Source organism: Puma concolor, chromosome A1 (assembly GCF_028749965.1).
Source record: "Puma concolor isolate L17-30 chromosome A1, mPumCon1.1.hap2, whole genome shotgun sequence".
Classification (NCBI taxonomy): Eukaryota; Metazoa; Chordata; class Mammalia; order Carnivora; family Felidae; genus Puma; species Puma concolor.
Window position 1 is genome coordinate 79,003,345 of NC_141667.1, and position 23,886 is coordinate 79,027,230.

General features: G+C 35.1%; 1 long non-coding RNA gene across 4 annotated transcripts in view; it reads left to right on the forward strand.

The window, feature by feature from the left end:
• The window catches only part of LOC147584248 (uncharacterized), a 108,163-nt gene that overhangs the window by 36,066 nt on the left and 48,211 nt on the right, over nt 1-23,886 (forward strand). For 2 of the 4 annotated variants that reach the window (XR_015245356.1, XR_015245337.1), the window contains 2 exons: nt 14,920-14,983; nt 15,594-15,989. The exons of 1 other annotated variant lie outside the window; for it this stretch is intronic. This is a non-coding gene — a long non-coding RNA (uncharacterized LOC147584248). Of the gene's footprint in view, nt 1-14,919; nt 14,984-15,593; nt 15,990-23,886 lie in introns of those variants that run through there. One more of the 4 variants, XR_015245345.1, reaches the window with a different exon arrangement.

A 23,886-nucleotide genomic window follows, 5' to 3' on the forward strand; every position in this document is an offset into this window, starting at 1 on the left:
CTGGCTTGTGAAGCCTACAGAAAATCTGGGTTTATAATTGAGAAGACTATTTAAAATGTGGACTTTTAACCTTTAATTCATACACACTTGACAGTTGCAGGTTATGAATTAATACCAACTTTTTAAACACATTTAATGCTTGTTGTAGGGTTTATTGGTACAGTCTATAAATACTGTTTAACCTGTTTTCTCTTATACTTACTAACATGGTATAGATTATCAGAGTGTTCCATAGTTTTATATCAAAAGAGAATTAAAATCCAAGTATAGAAACAACAACAAAAAACCCCACACATTTCTTCTCACACCAAAACAAGTAGCTATTATCTAGGTAATTTTTCTCAGGGAAAAGCAAGCAAAATGTTAATTATGATTGATTTCATTGTTTCCTCTCAGTCTTTTGTCTCCTTTCAACTTTATTCCTAAGTTTCCTACTACTTTATTTTCCATTGGATTTATTTTTTTAACAAAAAATTTTTTAGAGAGTTGTATTAATTGGGGTAACTTTAAAGTTAAGAAAGTTAAGGATGAACCCTAGGAGGGTAGTAGGTGTAATTTCACAGTCAACAAGGCATCATCTGAGTCTTAGATTTGCTGGCTTTTAGAGTATTCACATCAAGGGGTGCCTGGGTGGCTCAATCGGTTTAGCGTCTGACTTCAGCTCAGGTCATGATATCACAATCTGTGAGTTTGAGCCCCACATCAGGCTCTGTGCCTACAGCTCAGAACCTGGAGCCTGATTCAGGTTTTGTGTCTCCCTCTCTCTGCCCTTCCCCTGCTCACATTCTGTCCCTCTCAAAAAATAAAATAAAAACATAAAAAATTTAAAATATTCACATCAAGATGGTAGCTTTTCCTTTTTTGCAAAAGATGATATATTGCTTTGTTGAAATGAATATATATACTTTTATTTAATTTCTAATTACTAATTCAAAATGATGCATAACCAACACAGCTATGTAGATTTTGGCTACCAGAAGAGAAGGTGAGTAACATTTTAGTATTTAACAGGTCATGCATTATGATAACTTACATTTATTATCTGACTCTTTCAAAAAAACCTTGCAAGATAAGTTTTATCCCCACTTTACAGATTAAAAAACTGGGACTTAGAAAACTCAAGTTACTTGTTTAATAGGATGTATCTATAATTGGGAGAGCTAGAGTTATTTCTTAGCCAATGTGATGCAACACAATGTTGTGATGACATTCAGCCTTCTTAAGACATATTTTCATTTTTTATTTTTTTAAGTTTATTTATTTATTTTGAGAGAGAGAAAGAGCTTAAGTGGGATAAGGGCAGGGAGAGAGGGAGAGAATCCCAAGCAGACCCCCCCACCCCCCATCATTGCAGAGCTCAGGATGGGTCTTGATCCCAAGGATATTTTTTAATGGTAATGGTAGCTCACTAATTTCTTTTTAACTTACTATGCAGATGGCAATACCTAAAAAGTCTTTCAATAATAGAAGTTACAGGGGCGCCTGGGTGGCGCAGTCGGTTAAGCATCCGACTTCAGCCAGGTCACGATCTCGCGGTCCGTGAGTTCGAGCCCCGCGTCGGGCTCTGGGCTGATCGCTCGGAGCCTGGAGCCTGTTTCTGATTCTGTGTCTCCCTCTCTCTCTGCCCCTCCCCCGTTCATGCTCTGTCTCTCTCTGTCCCAAAAATAAATAAACGTTGAAAAAAAAAATTTGAAAAAAAAATAATAGAAGTTACAGAGTCTCTAATCACTGAAGTATGCTCTGAAAAATTTTGTCCTGTTGTTTTCTGTGTATTAATAGTTATACAGATTAATGATGGGATTTTATTTCAGGGATGTCAATTTGGGATGTAGGGTGTACAATGGTACATATTAAAAGGTGAAAAATAAGCTGGGGAGTTCATAGGCCCATTTGATATCATTTGGTGTTAGACGTTTTTCAGTATGAAAGTTGACTTATTCTATTAACGAAGTTCACAACCCTTGAATCATCTGCTAGGCTTCTGTTATAATCTTCTCCATGAGGTTGTAATTTTTAAAGCTATGGTAATATTATATGCTTTTTTTCAGAAATTCCTTCAAATTATAATTATGTCAAACTAAGTCATGAGATACTATGCAATTTAATGGATCAGTGAACACTGAGTATATAATTTATTTTTGAAATTACCCTCTTGAAGTTTCTTTTAAAAACTTTATAAAACCATGTCTACATACATCTGTTAGAAAAATGAATGGTTTCTACCAACCAGGTTTTCAAAACCTTGATCATTTAAAAAATGTTTATGTTCTTTGATCCCACATTTCCTTAATTTATTCGAGCTTTCCCCTTTCCAGTGACAACCAATTGTTATTTTTTTTTTATTCCAGTAGAATGTTATAGACATTTCCATCTGTGCTTAAAACAGCATGCTGTCATATTTGTGTGTGTTCTTTTGTTACTTGTTTCAGATGAACTTGTTAGGGACAAGGGTATTGTGTCACTATTCTATTTTCATGTATTTATTTCCTTTATAAGCCAAACAGTACCTGAAACAATGAACATTCTTCAAGGAATTTTCCTGAAGAATTTTTTATCCATAATAATAGTCCCATTAGTATTTGAACTACTGTGCCTTAAAAAAGCTTAGTATGAGTTAATGATCCATTGACTCCAGTGGCTACAAGCAGTAGATAAGAGATACCTTTCTGCTAAGGGTACACTTTCCTCTAGATTATCTTTCAAGATACTAACTCACATATTCTTATTTTCATTGAAATTTTGAAACCCTTCAATCCTATGCCAGACATTATTTGCATTTATGATATTCGTTTTCTTCTTTCTTATTAACACTGACCCATCCATTTATGGTGGGGGCAGCAATATGTATGGATAAGCCTCCTGACCTCTTAACTTTTGTTACACCTAGGCATGGCCTATGATGCATTATTGTCAATGAGATGTAAGCAGGAATTTTTAGAGGTGAAGAAACCATTTTAAGGAGGACAAAACAGCTGGTTTTGGTTTGCAGTTCTTGTAGTTAAAGATACTTGAGTAGCAAGATAAAAGTCTGTTATCATAAGGCTGCCATATCACCCTTGAACTGAAAATAAAACATGTTTCTATTTCATGAGACTAAACCAGAAAAAAAATGTATTATTAAATGATGCATTCAATATAATGAGAAATTGCAAAATCTATTTTATAATTTTCAAAAAAACATAGTTATAAATGATTGCAGCCTGATTTAGTAAAGATAGTGTTAATCAGAGAGAAATGTTTTGTTATATTTTTACATTTGATAATAAGAAAAGATTTTCTCTTATATTCCTGACAATGCTATTCATAATATTTAATAATAGGACTTGAAAGTAGCATAGGATGTGTATTAGAAAATATTAATGTGTAGAATATGTAGATATTTAATTTCTTGAAATAATCCAGCATTTAAAAATGATGTCAAGGGGCACCTGGGTGGCTCAGTCGGTTGAGCGTCTGACTTTGGCTCAGGTCATGATCTCGCGGTCTGTGAGTTTGAGCCCCGTGTCAGGCTCTGTGCTGACAGCTTGGAGCCTGGAGCCTGCTTCAGATTCTGTGTCTCCCTCTCTCTCTAGCCCTCCCCTGTTTGCGCTCTGTCTCTATTTTCCAAAAATGAATATATGTTAAAAAAGTAAGATAAAATAAAACTAATGTCAAAAGGATAAAAGTTAGGGACTTTATTTAACACAAAAGAACAAATAAAGCACTAATGACCATCATAAAATTAAATTGTGCAAAATATTACTTACCAATGGAGAAGCTATTCCAACAGCAGCAGGAGCCTGAAACTATTAGAACACACAAGAGGGAATTTTGAACCACCAGAGGAATAGAAGAAGACATGATGATAACATATACACTATCTGAAACATGGATGATCAGGTGAATCTCTAAAACCTCCAAAATAGATGCTATACTATCATAGAAGATCTGTGATCAAAGTTTTATAGCCTCTCTTTGAAGCCTAACCAGCACTTAAAAATAACAAGAGTCTATTAGTCTGTTCTAGCAGCATACTCTTCATATTGTTTCAACCCATTGTCCTTCAGGAAATATGAACAATCAGTCTTTGTTCTCAGAATAAACTATTTTGAAAATCATGGACAATTATATGGTCTCTTGATTATATCTCTTCAAGATTATATAAATCTGAATTTTCTATAAAAAGACTTTTAAATGAATCTACTTATTGCCAGTGTTCACTCCAAGTAACTTTTTAAGCATGAGACTATTAAAGGACTATAAAACTTTAAAAGAATATTGTAATTCTCAGTTTAAAAATAACATGAAGAGTCATTTGAACTCAACCATTATACTGTCACCAACAAGTCATCGATAAGTAGTCTCTAGCTTCTGCATGGATTGCTCAGTAGAGGATCATGTACTGTTCTCAATCTAAATAAATCAAATAAACTTTTTGCCATTTGTTTCTAGATCTTGTGTTTACTCTCTTTTCCACATGACAGTCCACCACCACCTGTTTGAAGAGTTGTCATGCTCCCTCTGAAGACTTCTTTCTGTTCTTCAGGCTAAAGTTCAAACAGCCACCTCAAGTACCTCTAAAATAAAGAGGGTTTTTAATTTTTTCAATAAAACAGTGGCCCTTTTTGAACAATAGGAATGCCATATATTTTTTAATTATGTCCCCTCCCACCTCTAAGACTAGAAAAACTGTTTATGCTTACAGTTGATTGCTTGAACCCAAATGTGGTATTTCCCATGAATCACTTTTTTTTTTTTTTTTGAAAAATTTTAATCCTTACTCCTGGCCAGCACATAGAAAGGTTTCAAAAAACATTGCCAAGCAGGGAAGTGAATGTGGAAGGAATTAAAAAATAAAGTAAACTAGTTTTCTATGCACATCTCCAGACAATACCAAGTTGGCTTTCCTTCATATTTGCAACCCTCTCAGAGGAGAGGAATAGTTTAAATGGTCCGTTACAGAATTCTCCTTGAGAATATTGGGAATCTCAAAATTTGTACTGTGGAGAGTATACTTAATTTTAATCAGGATTGTCTTCATCTAGTATTTCTTTTTTAGCTTTCTCATTCTCGTTTGTCCTCTTGGTTTACTGCCATCACTTCAGGCATCTTATCTCTATATGAATGCTGTAGGAATATAATTTGCCCAAGTCAAAGTATTTAAAAAATTTGTGTGTCTCTGAAGGCCATCTGTTTTTCTTCAGGACTCAAACCCCACCAGATACTGCTTGTTGTCTCCATTACAGCTTTATGAGTATTCTTTGGACAGAATAGTCTGAAATGAAAGAGAGCTGAGGAATTACTATATTTTCTCTGTCATTTTCTTCTGTTACAACATTGATCCCATGCTGCAGGCAGATGAATTCCTTGTGCTTCTGCTTTTCAGCCAGGTAGCCCATTGTACACTTTCGCTTAACAGTTAATTTTCTTATATGTTAATTAAAATGGTCTATCTTGCATCTGAGACTCATCATCTCTTTCTATATCTGTTCAAATTGCTCATCATTGATGTGATGCTCTCACAGGTTTCTTATCAATAGCAGGAATACAGCATATAGTCCCCGCAGCTTAGTCCCGTATTGTGATTTTATTTCTCCCCTCTTATTTCAACTCAAATAGTTTTCAGTGTACTTCCAAACTCCTGTGTTTTAACATATGTTAACATCACTTCTCATAAGTCCATTTTATTTAGCATACTATTTCTTGGCTTTATTTTTTTGTCCTTAATTTCTTCTGACTTTGCTGATTTTCATTCAGCATGTATTAAGTATGTATCTTCAGTTTTTGCATATGCATACAGGCAGTGACTGATCAGATGGATTTACTTATTTCATTTTACTCTTTTTAAGACTCTTGATTGAACATCTTGTGTAAAAAAATTACAAAATCATAGATATAAAAATGAAAATGACAAAATTCCTGGTCTCAGTTGCCTATTAGAAGGAGATATAAAATTTGAAGAAGTGTAATATGCATGCTGCATATTTAAAAGAATGTTTCCTTTCCATTCTTGAACTTAGTCTTATTTTTCTGACCTGCTTCCATTTAAGTATAAACTTTTAAAATCATTCTACTCCTGGGCTGAACTTGGTGATCAATCTTTGTGGTCTGATAGCATAATATAGCTAAGCTACTTACCATGAAATATCATAATATTGGGCTTGCCTGTCAATCATCATTAGGGCCGATGAGCTCCTGGAATACATATATACAACTCTTTTTTCCCAGTGTTTAGAGTGCAGAGTAGATAATACATTACTTTTGAATACACAACATGCAAATGACATGTTCTATATTAAAGATTTGAAATACACACCATTGGGAAGATGGATGGATTATCTTCCTTTGAACAATGATTTTTGTTTGCCTTTTATTGCATTGAATTCTTCATTTAGCTAATTATACTTTTATTCATCCATATCAAATTTAAGAAATATTCTCTGCATATGCAAAGTAGAGATTTGTGCATTATTGATATTCTACTTCTGGAGTATAACATGCTCTAGTTGAATTAATCCTGAAGTCCTTTGTTATTAACCAAATTATGGTTTAAATTTGGTTCCTATGTCTATAGTTATATGAGCCCTATTTAAAACCATCTCTATTGATTGGGTATTGTGACTATCAGTTAAAGATAAATGGCAATCTCATATTAACTTCATCATATTAATTTCCATTTTTAAAAGAATCTTCAAGCAATTCTCATAATGGACACTTTATATAAATACCAGGGCCTGTCTTACTCTGCCCTGAAGTGTATGAATGTTCTCCCTTATTTTATATCCCACTTATAGCATCATTAAGTTGCTGGATCAAATTTGACATGCCACTGTGCATTTTTATTAATGGCCCTTGTGAAATGTGCTTTTGTAAATTTACTGTCAGTGAGGCTCCTTAGATACCTGAGGGGAGGCTCCCAAGAAACCTCAAAGTCTGCTTGTATAGAGATCCAGAATGGAAAGCTGCCAGATGAACAAATTAGTTTCAGCATTTTGTGAATATAAATCTAAGAAATATATTTTAATTTTTAAGACTTACTTGTGTCCACTTAGTGTAAGTAATGAGTGAAGTAAAATGATTCTGATTGGTCCTATAGCTGAATCGTGCCCCTAGATTTTACAAATACTATTTTTAAAAATTTGGTATTTTTTAATATCTAACCTCTTCAAATATTTAGATTACATATCTAAATATTACTGTTTGTGAAATAAAACATTTGGATATCCTGAAGCTGTGAATGGATTCACCTAATTTGTACCTTGCTACATTTGAAAATCAATAGCTAAGTCAAGACTGTACAGGAAGCTAACTCAGGCTCTATCAAGGCTAGACCCTTAAGAAAGTCAATAGTATTTTAAGAGAGAAGCTGTAAGAGAGTTAAATTACACATTAGATTAAGAAGAGCTAATGCAAATAGATTGTTTACATGTCTAATTTCTTTCCCAGCTCTGAACATAATGTTCTATCTAGCAGAAACGGGAGATCAACTTTGAGGATAATTAAACATTTTCTGCTGCCAGACAACATGATCAATTCAAGGGATAAAGTGCCACAGAGCATGTTCCCATCTTGAGATTTTCACAAATGTAAGAGACACAATAAATTGGTGCAGAATTCTCTACACTGTCTTTTAATTAAAAATAAACATTGGTATCATGACCCTTTGTGCCCCAACATGCCTAGGATATAACAATAATATTGATACTATGACTACTAACAAAAATAATTTAATTATACTGTAGAGCACTTATGTGTTTCATCTCCTTTCTTTATAGCAGGATCACATGAAGGAATATTTTGAGCTTAGGACATTTTGCTTGATAAACTTGTAAATGTAACAATTTTTCATTCACATCATAAATTTTAAAAAATCTCATCTATAATCAGGTTATATGTTTTTTTATTTTTTAGAATATTACTGATAACTTTCTCCATTTTTTCATCTAATATAGAATGTATTTTAATACATTAAAGCAGCTTGGGGAAAAGAGACTATCTTAATGGAGTTAAAATGACAGTTTTTATCAACAAGCATTCCCAAACACTTCTCATATCATTTTCTGTAAGTATTAATAAGTCTTTGTTGAACATTCCTGATTCTCTTTTCTAAATATTATTTCACTTCTGTGGGGTCTCTGGGTGGCTCAGTCGGTTAAGTGTCCAACTTTGGCTCAGATCATGATCTCGCCATTCGTGGGTTCAAGCCCTGTATCCGGCTCTGTGCTGACAGCTCAGAGCCTGGAGCCTGCTTTGGATTCTGCCTCTCCCCTGCTTATGCTCTGACTCTCTCTGTCTCTGAAAAATAAATAAATGTTAAAAAATTAATAATAAAAATATTATTTCACTTCTGCTAATTTCCCTTAAATCCTCAGCTGACATATGCAGGGGCACACACACTCACATATATCAAGACAAAATCCTTTAGTATAAAAAGGTAAAGTTTTAATTAAATTTTAACTATGAAATATTACACCCCATTTTCTATTTACTAAAGGAATATAATCACATTTTCAATCATATTACATGACAGGTATTGACAAGTAATGAATATATAACTTACTTTGAAAATATTTTAAAATATCTGTCACCCTCCCAAATAAACACAGTAACTAAATAAAATATCTGTTGAATTAACAAGGGTAAAATCTATTTTTGATTGAACTGTATACAATTGCCAGTATTTGATAACTTTTGACTTACAAAAATGGCACATTTACTTAATTTAAAGTAAATACACAGATTTATACTTAAGGGAAATAATAAGCTTGGTATTTCCCATCATAAGAGATACTAGTAATTATGACTTAAATGTAGTTTCCCATTTTTCATAAGGTATAATGTACACTTTATGCATCGCAATGGGAAATATGCTGCATATTCTCCTTTGCTCTGAAAGCTTTCCAACTTTATATATAGATGATCTAGATATAAATATAAATATAGATATAGATATATATAGATATCCCACTTATAGTATCATTAGGAAAAAAAAAACAAAACAAAACAAGACTGCAAAGGAAATAAAATCAAAGTCACGTAATTGCCCATTGCCCAAGATGACAGCACTATAGAAAACAGTTGCAAGTTAATTCTTAGAGATGACCAGAGCTTTTCAGTGTATACACAAAAGTACATAGTACATTTTTTTCTTTTTCTTTTTTTTTTTTTTTTACAAATAAAACGTCATTTTCCACCATAAACCTTTTCTTTAGAGGAAAAATTTTTGCAGTAGGTCACAAGGGTTCTAGAGTAAGTCATTTCAATGCTGAGGAAAACAAATTGAATAATAGAACTAATCATTTCCCTATATATGGATGTTAAGATGACAATTCAGATTATTTTTGAAACTAATCCTAAGAAAAATCTGTTTGCAATTTAAACAGTAATGTTATGTAAAATGTATTAACAAATCCACTATTACAAGTATCAATTTACTATATGGTCATCTATATATACACACAATAAAATGGTAAATATATGCAAAAATATTAAAAAAAAAAAAGAAAACATGCACAGATCACTTTCCCCTTTGGAATCTGGACTTCCTGTAAGATATTTTTGTTTTCTTTCCCACCCCATCCTCTGAAATTGGTTTTTGTTCCTATCACCCTACTCACACTGAATACTATTCCCTATAACTCTGCATAAAGCCAGTGAGAAATATATTTATTTTACATTCAAGCTTTAAATCTTAAAATGACCCTGTTGTAGCATATGACTTATCAAATGAGCAGCCTTCCCCCCCCCCCATTTTTTGCTTGCTTTTTGTTTTTGCAGTTGTCAGTCTTCATGATCCATTCCATGGTGAGCTGGGAAAAAATGCAGTTGCTAAATCGAAGTCTAAACAGTGTAAGGCTCCCAAGCGCCAGGAGTCCCTATCCAACTGTCCTGAGCCCTATATATATATACATATATATATATATATATATATATGTATATACATATATATATACATATATATACACATATACATATACACACACACATATATATATATAATTTATTGTCAAGTTAGCTCACATATACACACACACACGCACATGCGCACACACACACACACACACACATACACACACACACATATAAAATTTATTGTCAAGTTAGCTCACATACAGTGTATATATACAGTTTTGGGGGTAGATTCCTGTGATTCATTGCTTACATATAGTACCCAGTGCTCATCCCAACAAGTGCCCTTCTCAATGCCCATCACCCATTTCCAAGTTATTCCATCTAAAGAAAACTATAAGTTATCATGTTCAGAGAAATTGCAGCCTGAAACAGAAGAAGAATTTGATCTGTGTAGTCAGGAAAGACTGGTTAGGATGATTTCTCTGCCATTGTGTATCCTGTGTCCTCCATAGCCTTCACCTGTCTGAATCTTATTATCCCCATTATTATTTTTTTTAAGTTTCTTTATGTAGTTTGAGAGAGAGCGGGAGACAGAGAGAGGGGGTGGGGCAGAGATAGAGGGATGCAGACAATCCCAAGCAGGTCTTGCACTGTCAGTGCAGAGCCCAATCAGGGCTCGATCCCATGAACTGTGAGATTGTGACCTGAGTTGAAATCAAGAGTCGGGCACTTAACTGTGCCAGCCAGGTGCCCCTCCATTATTTGTTACAAAGAAACACCAGAACCTTCCTCTGGGATTAAAATGAGTAACATACAGTGACTAGTCCCATGCCCTGGACAGTGTAATCACTACCTCCCATTGACTAATTTGTAAACACTGAATGTGTCCTTGATGTAGGCCATGTCTTCTATCTTACTTTGTTTTGGTAAGCTAGAAATGCTCTGGGTATGGCTTTCTTTGTCTGCTTTCTTTACAGTCAAATGCAGCTAGCATTTTCTAACCTGTCTTTTTGGTTTGGTTGGTTGGTTTTTGTTAAATTTCTTCTTTATTAAGAGTGATGGATGTAGAATAAATAAAGACCAAAGTGACGGCACTACAACTAACAAAATGAGTGGGGGTGAGCCCCAAAAGTTTCAGACTTCAGAGAAGGTGGATATGGAATTCTTTTGTGCTGAGGTTTTGGGGAAATCTTAGTCTTTCTCTACCTAGAGTCATAAAGTGTAATGACTATTTTATAATAAAAATATTTCCGCCATGTTATTACTCCCACCACTTAGCAAATAATATAGAATGATCACTAGATGCTGATCCTATTATTTAATCACTGCAACACCCTTATGAGTTAATTATATTATTATCATTTTTAAAATGCAGGAACAGGATCTTAGAGAGTTTAAATAAGTGATAATATCAGAATTTTAGCCCAGAATTGCCTGACATCATAATAACAAGCACACAGTCAGCATATCATATTTACTTTCTTATTACAACATCTAGATCGTATATGAAGAAAGGATATTTCTCTTTTAGGGAAGCTGACAAATTTATCAGCAAAGACTTTTTTTTTTAGTTTTATTCTTGTGGAACTCATTTTAAAATTAAATATACACAGGGTCTACATTTTCATATCCAAGAAAAAGAATGAATTTGAATGTTGCTTAGAAGGGGGATGTAACACAGGCAATCTTAATCCATTTTACTTAAAAAGAATTTTATTAAAGATATGGAGATATAACTAGATTTATCATCAAAGAAAATTGTTCCGTGTTCTTAGTCTGTCCTCTCAGATACATTTCTAAAAAACAGCTGCTGCTGAAACAACTCTCCATAAATGCAACATAACAGCCTCCTGCTTTGTAACTCTTCACATTGCTTAATCTCTGAGCCTTTGAGTTTAATATGCAGTCTATATTATTTATTTTTATTAGTAATCATATCCGTATAGTCATTAGAATTTAGAATTTAGCTGATCGATTCCCCTTCCAGAAACTATATAATAGTATCTAATTATGTATATATATATGTACCTAATTCTATATCTATATCTATCTGTCTATCTAGTATCCTAGGAATTAATTTGAATATGTGATCCTGTGCCCCTGGGTTTTCTAAGCAACCAGGAGCAGTGGGGTTATTAGACTGTTGGCAAGTCCTGACACAGTGTGAGACAAAGGCTTCTTTCCTTGGGCTAACTCTAGTTTCCCTTTAGAGGAGTTCTTTTTGAAGAAGTTCTAGGATAATGAGCCCTGTCCTCTCTGTACTTGTGAGTCAATCTTGAGAGAGAGGGTGATCTGCCACCATGCCAACTGAAAAGAAGTAAGCTGTGTCGTGAGGAAGTTGATATGTGTGATTCAGCATGGTCCTGCCGTTGGCTGTGTTCCTCAGTCTCCTCATCTGTGAAGTGATGGCAACACCATCCACATTACAAGAGTGTTGTGGGCAGAGATAGATGAGAAAAGTAGCAGTTTTAGTGAATAGATAATACATACCATATATTGTGCTTTTACGTGACTTCTCACATTCTTGTAACCCCCCACATTTGGTAAATACCGTAACAACCCACTTTTATAAACAAAGAAACTGAAGATCTGAAATACTTGTCTTTGTCCATGGTCACACGCTAGGGAGTAACAGAAGTAGGATCTAAACCCAGGTCTTTAAGCTTTAGATCTAAAGCTAATGTCCCTTATGGCTATGCTGGATAGTGTATTGTACAGCTTAACATGTTATGATTACTGTTTAACACTGAGAACAGAGGCTGAATTCCTCACAGAGAAGAAAGGATAACAATATTCTTGTTGACAATGAGGAGCCTGAAGTGTCTGTCAGGGCTGGAGCCAAGTACAGAGACCATTGGATTCCTTGCCCAAGAAGTTTTGGTTCAGGGAAAAAGTTTAAAAGTATAATTTTAGGGCACTGGCTATCTAAATGTTTTTGTAATTTGTTTACAGTACCTATTTTTAAATTTAATATAATTTGCTTTTTAAGCTTTCGTGTAACAATCAGATATTTTGGGAGAGGATGCATTATTTAAAAACAAAACAAAGCAATTTATTTATATTATTAAGTAGCTGACACCAGGAACAGTTATGCCCTTTATCTCTGTACATGTCTGTTAACCTAAGAAGTTCAGACTCCTATTCTATCTCCCATCTTCATGTAGCTCTGAGGAACTTGTTTTCAGACTCCAACTCCCATAATGTCTAACTTCTAGAACACACCCCTGTGCCTTCTGGAAGTCGTGAACTTTTAAGGATAACTAAAACTCCTAAGAGTTCTGGCCCTTTCCCAAAAATAGACATTGTCTTTTTTTTAATGTTTATTCATTTTTGAGAGAGAGTGCAGGTGAGCAGGGTAAGGGCAGAGAGAGAGGAGCACAGTGGATCTGAAGCAGGCTCTGAGCTGATAGCATCTCAGCAAGGTGCGGGGCTTGAACTCACGAACTGTGAGATCATGACCTGAACCAAAGTCGGACACTCAACTGACTGAGCCATTCAGGTGCCTTGACATTATGCAGCCTCCTCATGTCAAATGGTTTTGTGACTGCTTTTTGTTTCCCCATATCCCTCAAACCTCTGAGTGAGAGACCTTTTAATTCCTCATTGATGCCTCAAAGCCATTCTCCATCCCTCCTCTCTCAAAAACAGAACTAAACCACTTCAGCTTTGAATCGCATGCCATCAACTATAAATTTAGTATCCACTTGGGGATTACTTACTCTTCTCTCTCCAGCTAGATCACCATCATTATCTTCAACACTAGCCTTGTTGTGAATCTTAGTGCTTTTAAAGCCCTGCTACAGATGTAGCTGATTCTTTCTCTGCTCTCCCAGTTCCTCAGATGTTTTCAACTTCCATGCTACTTCAACCATTCATTCCCATAGGGTAGGTTTTTCTACTCTGGTTGTAAACTTGAATAATCTGGGAACACCTAAAAATACAAAAGCTCAGGACTCACCCTGGAGTTTTGTGATCTGCTTTAATTTTGTTTCAGTTTACAAAAGAATCACTGTAATTCACATTATCGCAGTCAATTATTACTACTACAGTAAGTTCACATTAAAGAATCCTGTTCTTCAAATAACCTCTTTATTCCAGCCTAGTTCCTCTAATGCTCTGATTTAAACAATCTTTTGACTTCCATCAAGATCGACCTTTCATTAATACGACCAATGTTTATTGTCCTTCACAAATCTGATGTCTTCGCTTCATTGCTTACCAGCTAAAACTCCATGGTTCATGATTAAAATAATTTTTTTCCTGTCTAACTTCAATTTTCTTTCATTTCTTTCATTTCATGTCAGTACCTGCAAAAACCCAACTCTAGTTAATTTCCTGTTCTCTCTACTTTGTGAATGAAACCTGCCCAACTGAACATGGCTGGAGAAAATCACAGTTGTCTCATTTAAAATTCATGACCACTAACCTAAGTTCCATAAGACCAGAAATCTCTTTTATTTACTGTTGTATCACAAAAGCCTGGAGGAGCACTTAGAATATAGAAGGAGTACAATAAATATTTGTCAAATAAATGCTTAAGTGTCAAATTGTCCATTTGTATAGCCCAGCAAAACTGTTGTTTCCACTGCCTGGTGTTTCTTACCTTATTCTTTTCCCTCAGAATACCAACAATTTCTTTCCATCCTTACTTTCAGCTAATGACTTTACTTGTTATTTTTCTAAGAAAAATAGGACAACTACAAAAGAACATAAACTCTCACTGCTTCTGATGCAATTATGCAATGCATAATTAATGCAATGATGGTTAAGAAAGAATGTACTAGAAACTATACAAGAAAATCTGATGGAGTTAACAATATAAAGCTTTTAAAATATGGGGAATATATTTTAAGTAATGAATAAAAACAAAATAAAAACTGGGAAATATATTTGTCATATGTGTAAAAAGCATTATATAAACTTACACAAAAGCCTTTTGAAATTATTGTTCCCCATAGAAATAATAAACAAAAACTATAGGTCAAAAATGCAAGTTATTTAACCTCACTAATAACCAAAGTAAGTTTAAATTTTTCTCTACACCATGTTGATAATGATTAGATAATGAAGACAATCCTGTTTTTACAGGGGAATCAGCCTGTGGAAATGCCCAGACAAGACAATATTTAACATGCTCAAGGTGTGAAAGCAGGTCAGAATTCCTAGAATATACTAAATGAAGGAGACAGGTCATTTAGGTAATTACAGGCTACGGGCTAGAGTTTGGATTTACTTAGAAGTGAAATATGAGGGCAACAGAAGCACTGCTGATTTTGACCCTGTAGTGTATGAAATATCATGAAGTTCTGGACCAGCATGGTGGCTGCAAATATGGAAGAGAAGAGTTAAGAACCCCTGGGGGAGCCAGATTTTCAGAAATTGCTGTTGGAGTATTGTAAAGCATGATGGTGCCTCATGTCCTCTCCCAGTGGTAGATATATTGGGATGTGAAAGAAATTTGAACTTCGGTGTCCTTCATTTAGTTTCCTTCAAATGCACTGAGATGGCCCTAGCAATGTGTTCTCATGGCAGTGCTTCTGTAAAAATATTTTAACTATGGTTCATTCCACTGTCATTCTGCTCAGGCTCATCTCTCCCTATTCTCCTTATGTTGGGTGTCACCAAGATGGTCTTTAAGTTCCCTTAAGATTTACTAAACATTAGAAAGTTTTCTTTCTGACTTTAGGCACCGAAATCCCTGTTGCTAAATCTTTGCTTTATAACATTTGTAATTGTAAATTTTTTCTCTGCCTTGTTTTTAGAAATAAATCTCTTTAAAAGGCTCTTGCCAGTTTTGCAACCCAAGAATGTTTTTCTCAAGGACATGGGATTCATCTCTCTATAGAATGAGATCATCAAGACAGTGCACCTATCTCCTAATCTATGTAGGACTGGAGCCTAATTTTGTAGGTGGGAGCCTAATTTTGATGGGCATCTTGCTCTAAGTTGTAAAACTACCTCCTGTCATGAAGATATGAGAAAATTTACTTTATCTTTGAGTAAGTCCAGTTACCAAGCACAGATGACATATGGTCCTTCGCATCCCAGCCATTAAAAGCTCCTCCACCTTTTGTTTCAATGGCTTTGAGTTCAGATTGTGTTTTGATCTCTCTAATTTATTGCTATAGCCATGAATAAAGTCTTCCATTCCTGTTTAACTTTGCTTGGTGCAATTTCTGTTTTGACAGATGACTTTTCAGTAACTACAGTCACTTTGGAAATCCATTTAAAGTTAAATAGGGGATACAAATTAGGTTTGGGGTGTGCGTGTATGCGTATGTGAGAGAAAGAGAGACAGAGAAAGGGAGAAAGAGAGAGAGATTGAAGGCACTTCTGTGGTTATTTTAGTTATTGCTAATGAGTTTTCACAAGCTAACATGAATAGCACTAAAATTAAATCCTAATTTATTTGATATAAATGCTAATGATCTTAGAAATACATGATATCATCTGGTATCAGGTTTTATTTTAGAGCATTCTGGTTGATCCTAGTCACTTCCAGAATTTAGCACTGTGAGCCCCTCTCCTTATCTGGCTCTCCTTATCTGTTTTCTACTCCTTTTGCTCACTTAATGTCCCACCCATACACCGTAGTCTACCTCACTCTTTGTCTCTGCTTGACTGTGCCTTTACTCATGTTCTTGCTTCAGCCTAAAATGACTTGCCCAGTTACATCTTTACAGATTCTTATTAATTTCTATTTAATAACACAAAATGTTAAAAATTATAATGGTAAAACAAACCCCAAAAAATTAAAACAAGGCTTTAATCAACAAACTGATTCTAACCCTAGGCATTATATAAAAATGTACAGAAAAAAATTCTGAACTTTTAACGTTTATACATGAAAGAAGCTCAAAAGAGATTTAAGCAATTGGGGTGCCCAAATGGCATAGTCAGATAAGCGCCCAACTCTTGACCTCAGTTCAGGTCATGATCTCTGAATTCATGAGTTCAAGCCCTGGAATGGACTCTGTGCTGATGGTGTGGAGCCTGCCTGGGATTCTGTCTTTCCTTCTCTCTGCCCCTCCCCGACTTGCTCTCTCTCTCTCTCTCAAAATAAATAAGCAGGGGCGCCTGGGTGGCGCAGTCGGTTAAGCGTCCGACTTCAGCCAGGTCACGATCTCGCGGTCCGTGAGTTCGAGCCCCGCGTCAGGCTCTGGGCTGATGGCTCAGAGCCTGGAGCCTGTTTCCGATTCTGTGTCTCCCTCTCTCTCTGCCCCTCCCCCGTTCATGCTCTGTCTCTCTCTGTCCCAAAAATAAATAAACGTTGAAAAAAAAAAAAAATTTTAAAAAAATAAATAAGTAAACTTAAAGAAAAAAAGAGAGCATTAGGCAAATTTGGAAACAATCCTAGAATTTATATAACATTTCCAATAGCAGGTTAAGCCAAAATACACTTTTCTAAATAATTAATAAAAATTTTCATCAACCATGCTAGAAGAAAGACTGGATTATATTTTTATTCCTGTGTTGACAATGATTTTACAAGATTATTTTCATTTGAGAAAACAATCGGAAATAATAATATGTAAGAAAGAAGTATTATAAAGATGGCAAGACAGCTATTGGGTAAAAATATATTTTTCTGGATTTTGAGATGTAGCTGTATTTGTGATTTTTTACAGTTTGCTATTTGTTGTGATTTATATAGCCAGTTTTAGATTTAATTTAACAGCTGTAATTATGTATTATTTTTCTTATAGAGGACACATCAAATATTCTGCTTCAAAACCTGGTTATGCCTTCAATTTTTCCTCTAAAGCAGTCTGTCTTAGGATGTCAGGTAACACTTCATAAATATGTTTTGTTAAAAAACAAGCAGTTTATACAAAAAGAAACGAGGAAGGCTTCTGACATTTCAGTAAGACATGATGTTAGCTTTAATCTGATGAAGTTGTTCAGAGAGCAGACATTGTTTTAGGATCAATGAAAGTGGGTCTGAGATATAAGATCCTCAGGATCTTAAGGAATAAGTGGATCGTGGCAGGATTGCAGGAGGCTGTTAAGTACATGAGAACCATGTAGTGCAGTGCAACCTGAGGCTGGTGTGCAAGATGAAGCTGTGAAGGCTGGACTCCAAATCTAGGATGAAAGAGTAAGAGTCTGTAGGGGCAGTTGCATGGCTCAGTTGATTAAGTGTCGGACTTGATTCCAAGTCAGGTCATGATCTCAGTGGTTGGCGGGATCCAGCCACATTGGGCTCTGTACTGACAGCACTGAGCCTGATTGGGATTCTTTCTCTCCTACCCTCTCTCTGCCACTTCCCCCACATGTGCACACATGTGTGCTCTCCCTTCCTCTCTTTGAAATTAAATAAATAAACATTTTAAAGAAAGAGTCTGTAATAGGGACTGCCTGGGAATATGGTGAAAAAAAAAAACCACAAGGTATGTGAAATTATTTATTACTTGGGTCTATATGGTGGTTTAATGCTGACATTGAATCCTATAATATTGCATATATTGATCCCTTTGTGACTTGTGAAAAACTGAACCCTATTCCAGTACAAATAAATGAGGACTTTCTAGAAGTTCATTCCGGTAAATAAAAAAAAAAAAAAAAAAAAAAAGCAGTTTGTGGTGGTCAAAGCAGTGAAAGCAGTGTGCTATTTAGGAAAAACTTGGAAAGAAAGGCATCATATTCAGAAACAATATCCGTCTTTAAATTTCAGTCATTTCCCAACTTAAATATTTCCCTATAGCCCATTTTATTTACATTCTGGGACAGTTCTAGGTACAAAAACAAGGGTCCCAAAGGTAACATCATTCTGGACATTTATTGACCATCTTTCGGTTTGATCAGGAGGAAAACTAACTCAACGTTTATAATATAGTAATAATAATCACAGCAAGAGAAAGAAGACTGGGGAGAAAATTAAATGATTCTTAGAAAACTCATTATATTTAAAGAAGATTACATTTCCACACGTTAAAGTGTTGATAGAACAGAATTTATTGTTTTCACTGTCCCTGATACCATGGTGGCAAATAATTATCCTCAAATTTTAATATATATTAAATATAAAGGCAAGTACCATTCATATCATGCTTTGTTTCATGTACAAAATATCTCCATGTCTCTTAAATAGTCATCTGCATATTTGTGCTTTGGTAATTTAGACATTTTATATTAATTGTGAAAAGAAACTTTAGTTTTTAATAAATAGCACTCAGAATCTTAAAAGGCATTTTAATGTATGGGTGTATATTGATTAGTTTTCTTTATTAGCACATATACTTACACTCAGTTTTTATTAGTTGAGGAAAGTCTTGTTCTATCTGAAGATCATAAATTGTTCCCAAACTCATAACTGATTTTGAGCTAAGGATTACATTCTTTGGAGCATCTTTGCAAACCTTGTATTGCATATTGAATATAACATTTGCCTTATTATTTAGTTGTATAAATTACTATTGGAATATAAATGAATATGTTTATATATAAGCCTAGAGAATTATATCCATCTCAATTTATATTCTGTCATATAGTAATTATAAGCCACTGTACCAAATTCTGAAGGGTACCAGCAAGAAATGTGTATGTGAGAAGTGGTTAGGGTTCTAGAAAAATTGAACAGCCCTCTCAGTCTATTCATTTAAAATTTTTCACCTTTGTTAAAGGTATGGATATAAAAACGGTTACCAGTTGAATTGCTCCCCCCACCCAAAAGAATGTCCTAGCAGTACATCATACCTTAGAATACCTCTATTTGGAAATAGGTTCATGGAAGATATAATTAGTTAAGGTACAGGTCATCTTGGAGTAGAGTAGAGTGAATCCCTAATCAAATATGTTGATTTTGGACTTCGGGCCTCCAGACTGCGTGACAATAAGTTTCTATTGTTTAAGCCATCCAGTGTGTGGTAGTTTATTATAGCATACCTAAAAACAAAACCAAAACAAAACAAAACAAAAAAAACAACAACAAACTAATAGAGATTTTGGTACCAACAAGTGGATTGCTGTTGTAAGAAATACATAAAAATGTAGAAATGGGTTGGAAATAGGGCCATAAGTAGAAGCAAGAATAATTTTTAGGTACATGATAGAAAAAAAAAAAACTATATTGCCTTGAAGAGACTGTTGGTAGAAATATAGATGTTAAAGGTGATTCTGCTGAAGGATCAGATAGAAATGAAGAAGGTATTCTTGGAAACTGGAGGAAAAGTGATTCTTGTTTTATAAAGTGGCAGAAAACCTGTAAGCAGTAAACTTGGATATTTAGCTGAGAGAATTCCCAAGGAAAAACTTGAAGACACAGCCTGGATTGCTCTTGCCTCAAAATAGTAAAATGCAAGAAGGAAAGGAGAAATTGAAGGAACTGCTGAGCAAAAATAAACCAGACCCTGATAATTTGGGAAATTCTCAGCCTATCCAGATAGTGTGCTCTGGAAACAGTGCAGAGTTTGGCTGGGCAGCGGTGTCCTAAAGAGATTAGATATGTGATTGTGAAGCCAATCAACCATCTCAGGAGAAGCCAGGAGTAGAGATGTGGTTATCTAGGAGAGACTTGTGGAAGTCCCTCTACTCAGATGTCTTAGGTTCTCATAAATTGCACAAGAGACTGACAAAATTTTGAGAATTGCCAGCCTGGACTGCAAGAAACAGAGATGGGATGACATGCAGGAAGAATAAAACCCAAGACAGAAGAGATCTGGGTTCACAGGTCCTGCTAGGTTCCAGAAGATAAGCTGCTGCCCAGGTCAAGGGGCAGGGCCACCCCTGCAGCCTCAAAGAAGAGAGAATCCAGTCCCAGATAATTACTCTTCAGCCTTAAAACCTAATAGAATTTACCCTGCTCTGTTGTCAACTTGCTTTGTACCAGTGATCTCTTTTTCTTCCTTCCAATTTCTCCTTTGGAAAAGGAAATGTCGGGGTGCCTGGGTGGCGCAGTCGGTTAAGCGTCCGACTTCAGCCAGGTCACGATCTCGCGGTCCGTGAGTTCGAGCCCCGCATCAGGCCCTGGGCTGATGGCTCGGAGCCTGGAGCCTGTTTCCGATTCTGTGTCTCCCTCTCTCTCTGCCCCTCCCCCGTTCATGCTCTGTCTCTCTCTGTCCCAAAAATAAATAAAAAACGTTGAAAAAAAAGTTTAAAAAAAAAAAAAAAAAAAAAAAAAAAGGAAATGTCTACCGTATGGAGATAATTTGTTTCCTGGTTTCACATGTCCATGAATGGAATGGGATTTTGTCCCAGGATGGAGCATGCAGTGCATCTCATCCATACCTGATTTAGATGAGATTTGGATAAAATTTTAGAGCTGGTGTTGGTTTAGGTTAAGACTTTAGAGGATGTTGGGATTGGGTGAATATATTTTGCATGTGGAAAAGACATGAATTTTGGGAGGTGAGAAGGTGTTCTCTTGAATTGTGTGATTCCCCCCTCCACCGCAAAAAAAAAAAAAAAAAAAAAAAAAAAAAAGATATGTTGAAGGCCTAACCTGAAGTGATTTAGAATATGACCTTATTTTGTAGTAAGTTAATTGCAGATGTACTTAGTTAAGATAGAATCATAATGGAGTAGGATGAGCCGCTAATTGGATGTGACTAATGTCCTTATAAGATAATGGCCATGTAAGGATAGAGTCACATAGGGAGAACATCATATAATAATAAAGGCTGGCCTAATGCAGCTGCAAATGGAGGAATGCCAAAAATTGCCACCAGAAGCTAGAAGAGCCAAGGAAAGATTCCTCCATAGCTGTTCAAGGAACGTGGCCCTTCCAATACCTTGATTTGGACTTCTAGCTTTCAGAATTGTGACGCAATGAATTTCTCTGTTAAACTACCCAATTTGTTGTACTTTGTTACAGCAGCCCTTGAAAACTCATATAGAATCTATATTCTTCTGTTATATATATTTTTTAAAAAAAGTATTAGCACAAGAAAGATGATTCATGCCTATCAACAGCTGGCCTTAGTGGTGGGAACTGATAGAAACAGATGTAGAGTATGGTAACCAAAAGAGCAAGTGCCCTGTCTAAAAGACAAAACCTTTATTTTGGTTAGACAAAACCTAATCTTATTACACATGGAGGTTTGGGTATAGACTTTCCAGTTTGTCAAGAAAATTTTAAAAATTAGAATTTTTAAGTGATGTTTCATTAATTATAGATTATCAGATTAAAAAATATTCAGCAGATTAAACAAAACAACACTCAGTGAATATCTAGGTCATAGGTTATCGATTGGCAGTCTACAAGACTGGTGTTTAAGGAGTAAAGTAGCTCTAGGGCGTGTCTGTGGCTGTTACAATTTGCTTGTGTTATACAGCTATGATAATTTTTGCCAATTTTTTAAGTGTGCCAAATAAAAACTTCTACCATTTTAATCTTCAATCAGTGCAACCCAAAGGAACATAAAGGAAGAGCATTGCTTCACCTTACCTAAAGTTCTGCTACCTGTCTTCATTATTCCAGACTCATATAATTCTTGTGCTTTGGTTATTAAAATGTTTTTATCATAAGTTTACAATCCTGCTCAGCTGATGGAAGCAAGATATATGAAAGGGTAACATTTATTAACTATCAGAGTCCTCTGGATAATAAATTCAGCATTTAATTGTTCTTGTTTAAAGAAAAGCTCAACAGGGGCGCCTGGGTGGCTCAGTCGGTTGAGCATCCGACTTCGGCTCGGGTCATGATCTCGTGGTTCGTGAGTTTGAGCCCCACATCTGGCTCTGTGCTGACAGCATAGAGCCTGGAGTCTGGTTTGAGTTCTGTGTCTCCCTCTGTCTCTGCTCCTCCCCCGCTCATGCTCTGTCTCTCTCTCTCATTCAAAAATAAATTTAAAAAATTTAAAAAAATAAAGAAGGCTCAACTATATATATATATATATATATATATATATATATATATATACATTTTTTTTTTCTGAGCAATGATGCCTATGTCAGGGATTATGCTATTAGACACATGGGTTAGATTTCAGTAATTTTGGTGTCTTTTCTCTTTTTCATACTGTACTCTTATAGTACCTTTCATTTTCAGAACTGTGTGCTACAACTCCAGAAATAAATACTGAAAGCCCCATTTAGACAGAAGCTGGTCGTAACAGTATGGTTGTATAATGGCTTCCTATTGAACACTACCTGTTCTCCATTTAACCCTCATTTACAGTCATCATGGCTGGTGAATTCCAATTAAAAATTATTTGATGCATTTTCTTTGACTCTACATGGAAAGTCTTTCCTTTTTTTCCCCCTAACAAGATAAAGTATATAGTGGTTGGCAATGTGATTTTCAGCAATGGGGTTAGGTTTGTAAAGCGTAAATTTGTAAATTTACTCAAGCAATTAATATTCAAACCAGCTGTAGAAATGAAAGCTTAAATATTAATTCAATTTTCTTATTTTGACTGTTAAGGGAAAACCCTTTTACAGCAGCAGCATTTCATTTGTTTTGGTTTTAAATCCATTATTCTAATAAATCAGCTTTTACTCATGTGAATATTGATTTGGGATTTGTTTTTTTTTTTAAAGAGAAAATGCACTTAATCGAGAAAAGCAGAGAATTTACAACCCCTAGAAAAGGAGAGAAAATAAATGAACAGAATATAAAACCAAGTCCCAGTGCAAAAGCCATTTACACTATGCTTAAAAAATTCTTTGTAAGTGAAAACATACTATTTAGAACACCTGTAAAAAAAGAACATTTGTAGAAACCATTTGCCATGCCTTAATACTTACTGGGGGAGGAAGGTTTATGGATTTTTCTCAGAAGGTTCCAGCTCCTCTATGTCTGTCCTGCTATAAACTTTTGATAATTAATAGGCTGTCAACAATACCTCTAAAACTTCCATGGTCCTAGTTCCCATGAGTAGCACCCAATATAACCCCTCTATATCAAAGACCTATATCCACACTGTAAAAAAGGCCAGATTTACCTGTCTACATGCTGGTCTCCAATTATCAGCACTTCTAAAATTATTTTTGGAACCCAATTTACAAATAGTCTTTATTTTGATGCAAAAGAATATCCATGGAAATGGTATTTTTCTAAAAATTAGGGCTTATGTATACTATGGGTTCATGCTTATGACAAAGCATGAATATATT